We start from the raw sequence: 16763 nt of genomic DNA on the forward strand, positions 1-16763 counted from the left end.
ACGAATTGAGAAACATTCCCTCGGAGACTGAAAGTTTGGGAAAAGAGTGAATCCTAGAGGAAAGAAGGTTTTCCCTCAAACTCCCATTTCTTTAGAAAGTTTAGTAGTTGGAGCTTCTGCCTAACAAAGGATTGTTATTTAATTGTGAGTCATCCTTTAGAAAGGACTTGCCTTATCAATTTGTGTTTCATTAAAATATGGTAAAATATGCTAAACAATACAACTAAATAATATAGAATTTAATCTTCCTCTGAGGTTTGTTGGGATTAGGCCATGTCCTTATCTACCCAGCACACTCATGATTCTCCTTCAAGACTTGGGGCAGATGTCACCTTTCTGGTGGGGACTTCCCCTGTCACCTGACCCAGAACTGCCCTCACCAGCCCTGCAGAATTGGGGCAGCCTCATCTGAGCTCTCATAACTCTCCCAGCACTGGCATGTGGCAATGTTTACACTTTTTGTTCTGAAATAATTTCAGACTTATAGAAAAATTGCAAAAAGAGGATAAAGATTTCCTGTATTCCAATGTTTCTCAACCTTTTTCTCATTACTGCCCCCCATCTCCCCAGCCCTTTCTAGATTTTTTTTTCCTGATTGGCTTCTGCTGTGAAATTTTAATACCACAGATTTACTGTAAATATACTTGTGAACTCTGTATATATGAGCTTTACATGGAAAAAGAGTGAGTTTCTTTGCCCCCAAGAACAATTTCCATTTCAGTGAGTACAATATTGCCTCATGGAGAATGCATGCTATACATCCTTCACCCAGATTCCCCACATGCTAATATTTTCCCGTATTTGCTTTATTGTTGTCTCTCTAAATGTGTGTATATATATATTAATATTACATGTATCACATATATACATATAAATATACACATGTATTTATACCTATACACAGTATATATATATTTTTGCTGGATTGTTTGACAGTAACTTGCAGACATGATGCTAAATATTTTAGAAAGCATTTCTTGTAGACAAAGACTTTCTCTTTGCATTTTAACAAAAAAAATTTTTTTTAAGCATTTCCATCTCTTCCACATGGCTGTAAGTTTCTTAAGGTCTACAACCTGTTTCTTAACTATCTTTGGAGACTAAGTACCAGGATAGGGCCTGGCATATAGAAGGAGCTATTACGAAATAATACATTTCATTAGAATATAGCATATGCCATGCATTTCAATATACTTTCTATAAAATTTAATAGCTATGATGATAAAATTTTCTTTTAATATAAAATACATAATGTAAAATATCATATGCCATACATAAAAATGCAAAAACACATTTTTTTTTTAAAAGATTTATTTATTGATTGATTGATTGATTGCTACGTTGGGTCTTCGTTTCTGTGCTAGGGCCTTCTCTAGTTGTGGCAAGTGGGGGCCACTCCTCATCGCGGTGCGCGGGCCTCTCACTATCGCGGCCTCTCTTGTTGCGGAGCACAGGCTCCAGACGCGCAGGCTCAGTAGTTGTGGCTCACGGGCCTAGTCGCTCCGCGGCATGTGGGATCCTCCCAGACCAGGGCGCGAACCCGTGTTCCCTGCATTAGCAGGCAGACTCTCAACCACTGCGCCACCAGGGAAGCCCCCCAAAAACACATTTTGATTTACAAATGAATGGAAAGTTCAGGGTCATCAGTATAAACTTCAATCACAAAGTACTCTGTCGTTGCAGAAGCTGGAAGAAATTGGGCTGAAAATTTACAGACTTAGAAAGTTGCTTCAAAAACAGTAAATAAGACAAGAAACTGTTCACCTGATGTCAGTGTCATAGAATGGTGCTTGGAGTCGGTTGAGCTTGGCACCTGCCACCTGGTCTCAGCATTTGTGTTGCTCTTTGGCAGGCACTGCAGTACAGTAACTCAAACACTGTCCTACCTTCTTGCATTCTCTCACAGATATTTATTGGCAGCCTTCCATTTGACAAGCAGCTATCGGAGGCTCCTGAATTTCATTTTTTATTTTCTGTGTGCTAAAAAAAAAAAGTTACTTAACCCATATTTGCCTTGATTCCCTTGACTGCAAAATGGATATCAACATATTGTGCCCTGTGCTGCTTCCTAAGTCATTGCTTAATATTGTATGGGGTATTTTGGGGACTGATTGTTCATGGATTCTAGAATGAGCAAATGGAGAACAAGATTCCAGGGACTAGGATGAACCAAATAAGAATTATTCCAAGAATTTGGCATCAGAGGTCTGAATATAGTTGGTATGAATAAATACCCATCCCACAAGACATGCAGATGGTGTACAAAACATGTAAAATATGTATGTCAGGTTAACTTACTTTAAAATAAATGATTTTGCTGAATTAAATTTTACCAATAATAAAACATTGATAGTCCTAAGCATAAATGAAAAAAAAAAAACTTGTTAGTACTTGCTATTCTGATCACTATTGAAACATTTTCTTGATCTTCTTGAAGACTCAAACCTCACTGTGTCCTTGAGACTCTTGCATTCCATGCAGTCCGCTCGCCAGGTTACCCTAAATACCATGTGAGAGTCCCCGAACTTGGGGGGAAAAGCTTGGGTTGGGGGAGCTGAGACTAGGCTGTGAGGTTCAGTGGGTAGAGAGTGAGAATACATCAAAGACTAATTTTGTTGAAATAACAATGTTCACAATTGATATTCATACTTTGTGCCTTTCCTTTCCTCTACAGCAAATGGCCAGGAGAAGCTATTCACAACTTCCAAACTCTGAGACAAGACACCCAGGGACAAATCACTGTGAGGGCTGAAACAAGTTATGGCAGAAGGTCCCACATCACTGAATCCTGAGCTGGAGGGACCTGGGTGAGTGATATCTCATCCTGTAATGCTGTAGACAAAATAACATCCCTGGGGATGGAAGTGACTTGGTTATGGTCACAGAACAAGTTAGTGGCAGAGCTAAGACTAAAATCCAAGTTTAGCCCCTAGTCTGGGCACTAGGATACTTTGTTTTTTTAAGTGCACTCATTGGAAAATGTAAAGATTAATCGTTGAGAATATGTTTCGTTTCCACTTCTTCAAAAGAGACGGTCTCATAAATTTAAATACCTTATGCACCATTGCTTGAGATGATCAAAGAACCCAATTAGATATCGTATTAAACTCAAGAGACTAGGAAACAGAATAGGTGTCCTCATCCATTTTTAATTTCCCCATTTTGCAGATGAGAAAAATAGGGTCTAGTTGCAGGCAGTGTTGGCACTGTGAACTTTCCTTGAAGATCTAGCAAGAGTTTGGACAAGGATTTTCTTTCCTAACTAAGGTATCTATGGAGTTTCTAGTAGATTACACTATTCCATAGTGGTGGGGCTAGGTATTTTGGACAAGTGAAGTTTGATTTTACTTCCTTCTCATGTCTCCTTGTGAGTATCTCCTCTCTAAGCCCCAGCGTGCCCACATTAGGGTATACACTGGAACCCTTTTCTTCCCCACAGCAAGGCTTTTCCCTCTCTTACTAACAGTGGTGCTGCATGCACTAGACTTTCCAAACCCCTTTCTCCATTGAAACATACCCATCCTGTGTCTGACTCCCTTATAGCCCCATTCATCTGCTAGGGCAAAGTGGCTCCCAGTAGGTTCATCATAAAAATAATCGATACCAATGAATAAAGTAGGCAATGTGTTAGTCTATTCATATAACATGATGCCATAATTAATTAAATATGCATATAATCTAAAAAATTCCCTCCCTCATGGTAAGCTCAACTGTTTTTGAAATTTTAAGTGCTTTTCTTTAAAAAAAAAATTATACTTGCAGCAAAAGGGAGAAGATACAAAGTAACTGGCTGATTAAAGACTCTGAGAACTCTTCAGTCATTTTGCAGGAGATATTGATCAGCTAGAGAATGTACATCTCTGAACTGGGTAAGTCCAGGGTCAGGGTTGAAGGGCAGGCTTACATGAAGTAAACAACAGTGTCCAGTGGAGTGAGGAGCCTAAGATTCGAGGTGACAATCTCTACATCCAATTCACTGGAAACATGGTTGTGTCCCCTGGTGGGAGAATTTATTTTTTTTAGTACTACAGCCTCTAAACCAGCAGAGTTCTAGGGATGAGAAGTAAACATTTAAAAAGTGGAGCATTGGGTGAAATACTAGAGGTTCCTTTCCTACTTCGGTGCTTTGGTTAGTGGAATCATGTTTTCCAGCTATGGAAGCAACACTGTATATTTGTCACTGGTTCACAGCATGTGTCACATCCTGCAGGACTCACTCCAAACTTGGAATATGGTATCTCCCAGCTGGAGCTGGAACTGAGTGTTCGAGTCCATTTTAACATTCTGTGAGACCGGCTGCCTCTGGGCGATGGGATCTGTAGTAACACCATGGATACCGTAAGCTTCGTCTGTTGCCTCACTTCTTTGGTTGAAAAATTAGTTTCATAGGCAGGACACAAAAAGAAAGCCATTAAATAAAATGTGACAATTTAATTTCATCAAGGTTCAAAGCTTCTACTCTTCAAGAAACTCTATTAAGAAAATGAGAAGGTAAGTCACAGATTAGGAGAAAGTATTCACAATACGTATATCTGACAAATGACTTGTTTACAGAACACATAGAGAACTTCTACAACTCGATAATAAGAAAATCAATTCAAAAGGGGCAAAATTTGAACAGGCACTTCACAAAAGATATAAAAATAGCTAATAAGCCCATCAAAAGATGCTTGACATCATTAGACTCCAGGGACTGAAAATTCAAACCATAATGAAATACTGCTATTAGAATACCTAAAATTTAAAACATTGAAAATACCAAATGTTGGTGAGGATGTACAGCAACTGGAACTCTCCTATATTTCTGATGAGATTGTAAGATGGTACAATCACTTTGAAAAACAGTCTGTTGGTAAAGTTAAATATGCACTAACCATATGCCCCCCAAATTCCACTCCTTAGGTATCTACCCAAGAGAAACAAGTATGTCCGCATGGACACTCTGTAAGAATATTTATAGCAGCTTTATTCATAAGAATCAAAACCTGGAAATAACTCAGATGTTTATTAATGGATAAAAAAATTGTGGTATGCGCATACAAGTGTGTAACTTCTCATTAATAAAAAGAAACAAACTACTGATACGTGTGACAGAATGGAACAATCTCAAAAATATTACACTGAATGAAAAAAATTCTGATACAAAAGAGCTCATGCTGCCTGATTCCATTTATATAAGACTCCAGAAAAGATAAATCAAATCTATAACAACAGAATTAGTGGTTGCCAGGAGTTGGGATGGGGATTGGTGTGAAGGGGCATAAGGAAGCATTCTGGTGATTCTATCAGGGCTTGAACTCTCCATTGTGAATCTTCTTTCAGGGATTGACATGGGTTCCAATGAGCATCCTGAACAGCCACCAACACTTCAAGCTCCATTAGATTCATTAGTCAGAAGACCTATTGGCAGAATAGCTTGTGTTGTGGCCTGAGTCAGCTTCTGCTTTGGACTCCACTCAAAGGAAAAGCAACCTTATGCATTCCTCAGCAACAGGGTCAGAGGAGGACCTCCATATGTGGTATGTATTGGCCCCCAAAGAGAGCCAGTAAAGGTATTGCTCGTTCTTAGTGGTGATATATGCATGATGCAGCAATTTTTCTTTCACCTTGGAGGAAATGTTGTAATATTATGGAGACATGAGCTTCTAGAAATGTCTCTGAGATCCCTGACTTTCCAATGGATGTATCTCCCAGACTATGACACACATGTGTTTTAGTGGGATATATTCTTCTGCCTGCTTACCTAGTTGATTAGCCTGATATCATCTAGACTTTGATCCAACATAATGTTCTGTAGGGTAACAAGAGGATCAAAAATCACCCTGATCTAAATTATGGCACAAAGGAAAAGAATTAACATAGTCCCTAGGCCAGGGTGGTGAATATGTACTGTTATTCCTGTCAGGTAAAAGCAAACTTCTTCTAATAGAGAAAATGCATTCACCAGATCAATAACCATATAGCAGACCCCTAGGGTAAAGGAACAACATCTAGAACAGCAGCTTCAATTGTAGCCATAACCTAGTAACACTTAAAATAATACACTATCATTTTCCAAGACCTGTTTGTCTTTTTCAGAGGCCAAATAGGCAAGTTGAATAGAGATGTGATAGAGATCATTACCTTTATAGCTTTAGAGTTTTTTGTTGGTTTACAAACCTGTGCTAGTCCCCCAGGCATGTGATATTACGCTTAGTTCATTATCTTGGTAGAGAGGGGAATGCTGCAGGTGCTTCTGCTTTGGCTATCCTATTATAAAACCTCTCACTCTGTAAGTCAAGGAGCCAATGTGGTGATTCTACCAGTTGCTGAGTATATATCTACTCAAACTACATTTTCAGGAACCATGGAAATAACAAAAGAGTATGTTTGTGGGTGTAGTGGGCTCACTAAGAGATGGAAGTAGCCCCAAATTCCATTTATCAATGGAATCTGATAAACATCTATTTTTATCTATGGGTTATGGTGGTTTTCTGGAACCCTACTGATGAGTATTAGTTCTGAATCAATGTCCAGTAATTCCCGAAAGGTCCAGATATTTCTCTTTCTGTAGTGTGAAATTATCCATAACTTGCTTTCTAGTCTGCCACAATGCTTACCACTGTTATTTGTTTCTTAGATCTGTTATGCTCCATTTGGCTATCCCCTGGAGGCCTTCGAGTTCGTGATCCCCTGCTCTAATCCTGTGCTCAATCCTTGTTAGGACCAGGGTAGTTTGTAGTTTGAGTAGATATACTCAGCAACTGGTAGAATCACCACATTGACTCCTTGACTTATAGAGTGAGGGTTTTTATAATAGGGTAGGCAAAGCAGAAAGAAAATAGGACTGACAGACAGGAAGAGAATACATGCCTTTTAAAGAAGATTTCGCCTCCATCCCCCAAACCAGCCAAATCTACCAGAAGTGATTCTACGAGCTTCCCTGCCAATAGGAAGAACAAACCATTCAACAAGAAGAGAGAGCAAGACTAACTGCTCTGGGATAAAAACCTCTGGTCAGCCTTTAGCCAAGACCGGGGCAACTTCTCTCCCAGGGGATGTTCCACAGTCATGAATGTCTCCCCCTAACTACTTTATGACCTGGTAGCCCAGAGTCATAAGAGTTACTGTGGCTTCCTGCTTGCTCTTTCTTTTGGACTGCTCACTCTGGCGGAAGCCAGGTACCATGTCTGAGGATGTGCAAGTAGCTCATGCAGAAGCTCATATGAAGTGGTACTGAGGCCTCCTACCAACAGCCAGCAACATGTGAGTGAACTACCTTGAATGTGAATCCTTCAGCGCCAGTAAAGCCTTCAGATGACCTCAGCCCCAGCCAAAATCTGAACTGCACAGATCTCGAGAACCCTGGAGCAAAGCTGTTTCAAATTCCTGACCCACACAAACTATGTGAGGTGATACATGTTTATTGTGGTTAAACCACCTAATTTGGGGCTAATTTCTTATGCAGCATTAGATAGCTAATATGGTAACTTGGCAACCACCTCTTTTGCTGTCCAAGCTATTACTCGTGCCAGTCATGGGAATTATGAGTTAGATGAGAGGGAACAATTTATAATAGATCAATGGGGGAAATGTGACTTTTCCTCTTACCATACCTCTTCATAAACTGTGGCAGCCCCATTGTGTGATCTGGATGTTGATATTACAACAGCTTAGATGTGCAGCAAACTTTAGATTTGTAGGGAACTTTAGAACTTACAAAGAAATAGCTTACAAATATATCTCTTCACATTCCTTCACAATAGCTCTATGGAACAGATAGGGCAGATATTATTTTCAAATTTCAAGTGACTAACATATGACAATGTCAGGATTTGAATGAAGGTCTCTCTGATTCCACAACTGAGTTACCTTAAAGCAATGTCATTCCTACTACGTGCGTTAAATTCAGTTCAGCACACTTAATGGTGAGAAATGATATCTACATAGCACTTAGTATAAGGTAAAGGACTCACTAAGTGGTAGCTACTACTATGATTTACAGACATACATTTATGATATGCCATGGGCTGGGAATACAAAGGTGAATATGACCAGGCCCTTCCCTTAAGGAGCTTGGTCTGGGAGGATAAAGCAGAACTTGCTGAGGCATATGCTCCCAGCATTGCCTTGAAAAGCCAGCAGCCCTGATTTAAAAAAAAAAAAAAAAAGATTCCTGTCTGAAGTACATATAGGCCAGGCAAGTTAGGGCTGGGGGTGGAATGCCCAGGGCTCTTTATGGATCGAGGTTCTGTCCCTTCTCAGATGTAGGGGTGGAGCCCTCCCACCCCAGCCGACATGCCCCAGAAGTGGCACCCACAGAGCAGGTTGCTTGGGGGAGAGGAACACAGTGATCATTGGTAACACCCCACTCTTCAATTTAGCCAATAATTATTACCTTGTTTTCTTGGATCGAATGTGGCTTATTGAGGTATAAGAATCAGCTGGGACATCCTAAGGCCAAACACCCTGGAATGAGCTTCCTACCTCTGTGGGGTCACCCAGGAAATGTCCATAGTAAAATCACTTCCCAGAGTTCACAGGACAGAGGAATAGGATCCGTTAGGGGGTAGCAGAGGAGGCCTGTGGGAGAGGTGGAATGAAATCGCTCATGTGGTCCATGGAGGGAAGATGAGGACCTGGGCATTAGAGAAAGGTTTCTGTGACACCAAATGCATCCAGAGGTTCCCTGGTGCCACCAAAGGCTTTTCCTGAGGGAGGACAAGAACTGTTCCAAGTGGCTTCGCAGGGTCTGTACAGCACTGAGAATGGCCTGGTTTTGCTTGATTTCTCTTATTTTTGTTTTTCTGTTTTTCAAAAATGATCACCAAATTCCCATCATTCTTTGTATGCAACACCCATTAAACCTAAGCGATTCTCCAAGACAAAGAAAACACCATGTCTGGGGACACGTGCCAATAAGAAGTACATGACCTTCTCTTGCTGGGGCACTGGTATTTTTAAAGCAACAAATGCATGATATTGAATATCCCATCAAGGCTCCCTTCTGAGCAGATCCAACAATTGTCCCGGGGAAGAAACAATCTGGGAAATGCCCCCAAACCATTCCGGGGTGCCCACAAAAACAGTTCATCAAATTCCTCTCCCTAATCAGGAAGGCAGGGGGTAGGGGGTGTGTGTGTGTGTGTGTGTGTGTGTGTGTGTGTGTGTGTGTGTGTGAGTGAGAGAGAAAGAGAAGGCTGCTTGTCATGGTGCTTGGGACCCACTGTTGTCCCCTTATCAGCATAGCTGAGGACGTTAGACCTTTTGCTCACCCCTGTAAAAACACGACACAGCACAACTTCTCTGCAAGAACATTTGCCACCCAGAGGTCTCTGCCTCAAGGCAAAAACGTCAACTCTTCTGGCCCCTGCACAGGCCTTCTGGAAGCCAAGTGCCCTCTTTTGGCTAAGTAAATAACTAAGTGCCTGGGCCTACAAGCAGGTGGAGCTGAGCCTGGTCGGCCCAGAGCCCCAGCCATAGCCTTTCTGATCGTTTGTTTTTCAGCAGCAAGTGGAGGCAAAGGCAAAGGTGGAGGAAAGGGAAACGTGATCTCCAGTGAATTGCAGTATTTTGCTTTCTCTAATCCTATTCAGGTGGTGACTGTAGCAAAAAGGAAAAACAGGCCAATATGTAGGATGGATTAAAAAAACAAAACAAAACCCTGATTATTACCCCGATGAATGTGCATTGGCTGAATTGAATTCAAGTCCCAGTGATTCATTGTTAATGGGCCCCAAGTTCTGACCCGGGTTGGAGGTGGGGCTTATGTGCCGGCAAGACGGCGGCTGTGGGAGAGTCTGCGCCCTGGAGAGAAGCTGGCCCCGGAGCAGGCAGCCTCTTCGCCTGGCCCAGGGCCGGCGCCTCCTCCAGGACTGCCTACTGCACACCTGCGACTCGGCTTCTCTTAGAGCTGTGCTGCCGGCGATTTATTCCCCCCAGGAGCCTCCCGGAGGCCGGGCTTGGGGAGACAGTGTGCAGAGAGGGTGCGGGAGGACCGCGCTCCAACTCCTCCCTCCCCCAGCGAGGGCTCCCCAATGAGGAGAGTGGAAAACACTGTCTTGCATGAATAATACGCTTTCTCCTTTGCCCTTTTGGAAAAGCTCAGAGCACTTAGCAGACAGGATGCTCTTCACCCTCAGCCACTCCCTGAGGCTAAATCAGGTTTTGATTCCCCGCTCCCTGCCTTTTTTTTTTTTTTAATAGATGACGAAATGACAGCCCAGAGCAATTGGTTTCTGGGAGTGAGCTTGTTGGGGTAACAGGAAGCAGGCAGGGAAGAGCTGATTTGGTAAGAGTCCTTTATGGAGGCAGAAAATCTCTTGACTAACCCCATGCTCAATCAGCATAGACATACGAAAGGGATCACAGTCATTTAAAAAGTCCCGGTCTATATAATACCTTGCCCCAGACGCTGGTCAACGAACAGGTTTTTTTTGTCTGTTTTAACTAGCAGGAGGGTTCTCTTCTAAGAGGATACTTGTAGGTCATGTAGAAATAGAATTGAAACTACACCTAAGTAATTGCAAAGGCCACAAGGAGGACTGCTTATTCAAACTTCAGTCCTGTTAAGCTCAGGAAATGAAGGCAAAAATTCCCTGTCTGCAGATGTTTCTGCCAAATGGATGGAACGAGAAGGGAGGTCCAGGAGTTTCTGTGTGGTGGACTCACAGTTAGGTGGTGGTGACTAGTCTCTAATCATCTCTGGCCTTTACTATTGTGCAGATTCTTGCTAACCATTCTAGCTGCCTCCAGTCTTTCCTTCACCATACTACAGCAAAAATGATCATTTACAAAAGCAAACTTTGGTCATGCCATTCCTGTACTTAAAACATTCAGTGGCTTCCCATGGTCTTCAAAATAAAATTCAAACTCCTTAGCACAGCATGAAAGACCCCTACCTATCCCACCAGATGACTGAAACTGCCTGCTACTTTTTACACTCTGAGTTCATTAATTCACTCATTTTAGACATCAGACTGTCATTGACTTTCCAGCAGGTTCCCCAAACACTAGAAATATACCACACCCGGTAGTGCCTAGAACATGATCTGACCAACACTCATGGAATCCACCTCTAGCCCCAGAACTTACTTCTCTCTCTGCCCATAACTCCCTCCTCTTCCACCAGGTAGCTTTACTGCTCTGTGAATCTTCTCCTTCTTCATCTCTCCCAAATGCCTCTCTTAAATTTTCTGATAGCACATGGTCCTGTAATTCGGTTATTCATCTGTTTTCCCCCTTTGTGAATGAGATTTTTGAGGACAGAAACTTCATCTTGTTCATAGCACCTCACGCAGGGCCCAGCTCATGGTAGGTGACTCTAGTGGCCATGGTTCCACACTGGTTTTGGCCAGTGCAGGGGAGTGTGGAGGCTCTGGAAGAGAAACCTCTAAACACACTGTCCCTTGTTTTCTCCTTGGTGTCATATCTGGAAGTGACGCCTGGAGTTGCTGCAGCCATCCTGTTGTCCACGTGGCACTAGCTTTAGGCAGAAGCCAGGAATGAGGACACCTGGGCAGAGAGTTGAGAGTAACCTCAGCCTGGGATCCTCCTACATCTGGACTTGAAGTTATGTGAATAGCAAATTTCTCATGGTTTAAGCCATCTGATTCAAGGTCTTTCCTTCCCTTCTCCTTTTTCTTTTCTCTGCTTCTTCTTGTCTTCCTCTTTCTTGTTATTTTCCTTGTATTTTTTACTTTTTGCTGCCAAAATCTTTCTAACTGGTTTGTAACTCAGTACCAGTCTTTGATTGGACTGACGGTGTAGGGCCCAGAAACTGAGTCCAATTGGTGACATCTGGAACTAATTGTGTTATATATATATGTCTTGTCTTGCCTATTAAACTATAGGTTCTTCTAGGGGAGGAAGTCATTTTGTCCCAAATTGTCCTATTATTCTCATCTCCAAAGGGTCTACCTAATGCCTGTTACATAATAAGGAGTTCCCAAAATGTTGAATTGAAGTGAATTGAATTGAATTGACATCTTCAACTACTTTTTTAACCCTCAATTTATCACTTATCTTTGTACCACATAATTTAGTATTTTATGCTATACTGTGGTTCTCATGTTGATTCCCATTAAAAGTCTTACACTCCCCAAGGAGATGTTAAGGTTCTGAAGAACAGCATCTGAGTCTTATCTCATATTTCTTTGGTATCCCATGTGATTCCCAGCATTTGTAGGGCCCATAGAGGGCTCATAATAACTTCCTGATGAACTAATCCTCTGAAACCTTGCATAACATTACATCCTACCAAACTTCATCATTATGCACTCTTCCATGTTTGTCTCAGTTCCTTGATGGCAGAATTTCTCACCTTCTTCTTCTTTGTGCTACATTCTACAGACATAGAGTACCTTCTCTTCTCTCCTATAGGCATAGAGTTGGCATCAATAAAGCCTTTATGACTAATGGATGAGAATATTAAAGTATTGTCTCCCCACAGATCACAATTCCACAAAATGATTTTGGTGAACTTAAATCTCTCAAGGACTAGTGTGGTGGAGGTAGAACTAACATTTAAAAGTATCTTTTGGGGGGCTTCCCTAGTGGTGCAGTGGTTAAGAATCCGCCTGCCAATGCAGGGGACACAGGTTCGAGCCCTGGTCCAGGAAGATCCCACATGCCGTGGAGCAACTAAGCCCATGCGCCACAACTACTGAGCCTGCGCTCTAGAGCCCCCGAGCCACAACTACTAAAGTTCTCACGCCTAGAGCCTGTGCTCTGCAACAAGAGAAGCCACCGCAATGAGAAGCCCGCGCACTGCAACAAAGAGTAGCCCCCCCTCGCCACAACTAGAGAAAGCCCACGCCAGCAACCCAATACAGCCAAACGTGAAAACAAATAAATAAATTAATTAGAAAAAATAATAAATTTTTAAAAAAAGTATCTTTTGGGATGTGGAACTGTTTTTGGAAGTGACACCACACACTGATATCCTCGTTTAGCCATTGAGACTACTTTGCTATTATCTGTGGGTAGTTATGGAGCCTAGTTTTCTTTCTCAATATACCAGACATTTCTGTTTTTGAAGCTCTACTTCTTCGGTATGTCCCTCTGGGTCTCTAAAGAAGCCTACAGTCACAACTACTGTTTGCTGAAAGGGTACTTGGCACCCTGTTTTCTGTCCCATAGAAGGTCCTCTGGCGAGATGCTCCGGCTGCCGGTGCTTCATACCTTTTCACATGACTGAGATTCAAAAATACAACTCAGCAGTTTAAATTATTTACACAAGCTCCCAACAAACAAACAACCAGGGAGAGGTAAATATAAGGACCTATACATTCTCATTTTTCAGTGGCACTTTGAACATAGTTTCCCCTATCTTGGTGTTGGATTTTGACTCTGGTTATAATTCGGTATTTCTCAGAGAAAACATTTTAAAACCTTAAAACCAAGAGAAAGCTGGGATTGAGTAAGAATCAGTCAAATTTGTCCTCATTTTTTCCCTCCTTATTTTATATATCTGAGTGGTCTAGCTCTTCTCTCCAAGTCTGATGAAAAGGATTTCCCTTTGAAGGATGGTTATGCATTCTTTGCCTTATTTAGTTTCCACCCAGGTATGTAAAGGTGGTGGTGAATTACGTGTGTGTTTAGGTGTCAGGAGCATCCATAATATAATCGAGGGAATGCCAGAGAGCAGGGCTTTTAAATTTAATCTCCTGTGTCAAGTGTTGTACAACCAATGAAAATATCCCAACTTAAGGAAACTTGACATGTGAGACAGTGTGCTACATGCTATAGGGGATAAAAGATATGTAAGACATATTCAGACCCTCCAGGTATGCTATGGGCTATAAGTAATTCAAAAAAGGAAAAAAACAAAAACCTTTTTTTCCAAAATGGAAAAAAAATTATTACAAAAGTAATTCACTGCCATAAAAATTAATTTAACCTAGAAATGTATTTAGTGGAGAGAGTGAAATTTCTAACTCTCCATCTCTCATCCCAGAGATAGACACTATTAAGAGTTTTGTTGAGTCTTTCAGAATTTTTATATATATAGAAACACGTATTTTTATGTAGGAGGATCATATTATACATTATTGTTCTTTAACCTCTATCAGTACCTATAGTTATATCTTATCTTTGTCTTACTTTTCACTGGCTGTGTACTATTCCATTGTATGTGTTTATCACACTGTCTCCTATTGACACTAGGACTCAGTTCTGAGTTATTTTTTTATTGAAATAGAGTTGATTTACAATATTATATTAGTTTTAGGTGTACAACATAGTGATTCAATATATTTATAGATTATTCTAGATTTAAAGTTATTATAAAATAATGGCTGTATTCTGCTGTGCTGTACAATGTATCCTTGTTGCTTTCTCTGAGATTTTTTTACTCCATTGGAAACAATGTTGTAGTGAACATCCTTGTTCATGTATTTTTCTGCAGTTGTTAAACCAACTTCTTGGGAAGATCAGGGAAGATTTCAGAGAAATGATGGAATTTTAATAGAGCCTGGAGGATGGAATGGCATGAACAAGGATGGAAACTACAAGGTATACTCGGGTCTGTGAATAGACATCTTTGGGTGAAGTGTAACTTTTGTGGTCTCCATCTTGAGCAATTGGCTCACAATAAAAAGTTAAGATGAAAGGTGAGTTTGCAAGAGAACATTAAGTTCTGGCAGTTTAGACATTTGGGGTTTGCAGTGATGCCATGACACCTCAGAATAAATATCCCACATCTACCTGGGAATGGAGGGTGTTGGGTGGATGGGAACTACCAGAGAGGAGAAGGCATCAGAGTTTCCAGGAAGCACAGGGAAAGCTGTGACGCACCAAAGAGCCATCATGAAGGATGATTCAGCAGGGCTGAGTGACTGACTGGATGTGAAGGAAGTCAGGAGGCACTGTTTCCTTATCTAAAAATGGGGACAACAATTCCCATCCCTCAGGGTTAGTATGAGCACTAAGTGAAATAATGGGCAAACTCTTCATAAGTAACAGTTACTCCTGTAATATCATCTCATTGGGTTATGAACTTTCTCTGTAGTCCCCCAACCAATGGTCATCCCAACAGGGCTCTAGCAGTTGTTCGTTTATGGAATAAAGAGGGTGGATTACAATGACCTTTTCAGAGGGAAACTGTGAAGTCACCGAAGGGGGTTAGCTCTGTTTTCTCAGTGATTCAGTGGAAACTTAAGAGTTACCTCCAAAGATGTGAATCCTGTCTAAATACTTCGGGGCACTTTCACATCTGTGGTTAACTGAGTTAAATTTTCCCTTTTATCTATTTCAACACCCTGCCTCCCCACCCCCACCAAATTACAGAGACTTGTTTTTGCTTTTAGAGCAGAAAGGAAGGATGGGAAGACACACTCCAAATATTTAGTTAGTTTCAAAAGTATGTGTTATTCAAAGCACCTTCAAGTACTAGGTTTCTTGAAATAAGAAACTCTATCATCTCGCTCTGCTGTGTTCCCTTTGGCAGGAACAATAACCATCTACTTCAAGTGCAAAACACTCGGCTCTTTACGGGGGAAAGAATAACAACCTAAGAGTTGGGAGAGAGGGAAATTCCAGGCTCAGCTCTCCCCACCTACGTGGGAAGACTTCTCTGAGCCTCATGGTCCTGATCAGTAAAATGAGAGGGCTGAACAGGAAGCCTTTATGTTCCTTATTAGTAAGATATCACAACCTCTTGTTCACAGATCCCTTGTGAGGTTGATGGGACAGTAGCATGAGGCTTGTTGTGCAGATGTGGAAATGGAAACCCAAGAGATGAGTGACTTGGCTAAACAGAACGTGACTTTCCCCCTCGGAGATGAGACCAGGGACAATGTCTGCCAGCTGATTTCTAGCAGGGAACACTGTCTTCTGAAAGATGCTGCATTCGGTTGGGGTGGAGACTTCCATAAGGTCAGGCGTCTGCTTCCTTCATGTGGAAACCACCTCCCACCCCTTGGCAGCCTCCATTATTTCTTCTCCCCGCTCCTACTTTACACTCTTGTTCTAGCCACACTAAGCTACTCTGAGTTCTTCATATGGCCCCACTCCCTCTCACCTCCTGCTCTTTGCATACACTCCGGTGTATTTTTTTGGCTTGGAAAACTCTTTTCCCCATTAACCCTTTTCCCTAGTTAACTCCCCCTCCTCCCTCAGGCTTTCATTCAGTCCTTGCCTCTTTCAGATAGCTTTCCCCAACCCTCCTCCAAGCTGTGTCAGAGACACGTTCTCTGAACTTTCCTAATTGTTGTGATGATAGTATTTACCACCCCACATGGTAAGTGCCTGTTAACTCATGAGACAGATGAAAAAATATACTTGATGTTTGTCCCCAAATGGAATGGCTTAAACCAGATAAAAGCTTTTCTTTCATGTAACAAAAAATATAGAGATATGCTCTCCAGAGTCAATGTGGTAGCTTTATGGTCAACAGGGACCCAGATCCTTAAAGCTTTGAGTTCCAGTATCCTTAATGTTGCCTCCTGATTCCAAGACAGCTGTTGGAATACAAGCCGTCACATCTATGAAAGGGGCAGGAACCAAAGGAAATGTCTACCAGATGAGTCAGACCCCTTTATGAAACTTTCCTATAAGCTCTACCAAAAGACATCTACTTGCCTATCCTTGGCTGGTAAATGTAGTTTCTTAGCATCCTGAAAAACACTGGATGCCCTTGGTAAGGTAGGAGGAGAGAAGAGCTGTTTGGTAGGCAACCGGCATCTCTGTCGTCTAAGCTACTCAAGATGTGGTAGGCAGGCCATGTCTGTCTGTGAGCAGATAAGTATGGAAATGTAAGAACTTACAGACTTTTATAGCAACTT

General features: G+C 41.7%; 1 long non-coding RNA gene across 1 annotated transcript in view; it reads left to right on the forward strand.

Moving 5' to 3' along the window:
• The window catches only part of LOC309663681, a 114923-nt gene that overhangs the window by 72354 nt on the left and 25806 nt on the right, over window positions 1–16763 (forward strand). Inside the window, exon 4 of the long non-coding RNA XR_014265399.1 lies at window positions 2675–16733. This is a non-coding gene — a long non-coding RNA (uncharacterized lncRNA). The remainder of the gene's footprint in view (window positions 1–2674; window positions 16734–16763) is intronic.

This window comes from Balaenoptera physalus (genome assembly GCF_965194825.1).
Source record: "Balaenoptera physalus genome assembly, chromosome: 7".
Lineage (NCBI taxonomy): Eukaryota > Metazoa > Chordata > Mammalia > Artiodactyla > Balaenopteridae > Balaenoptera > Balaenoptera physalus.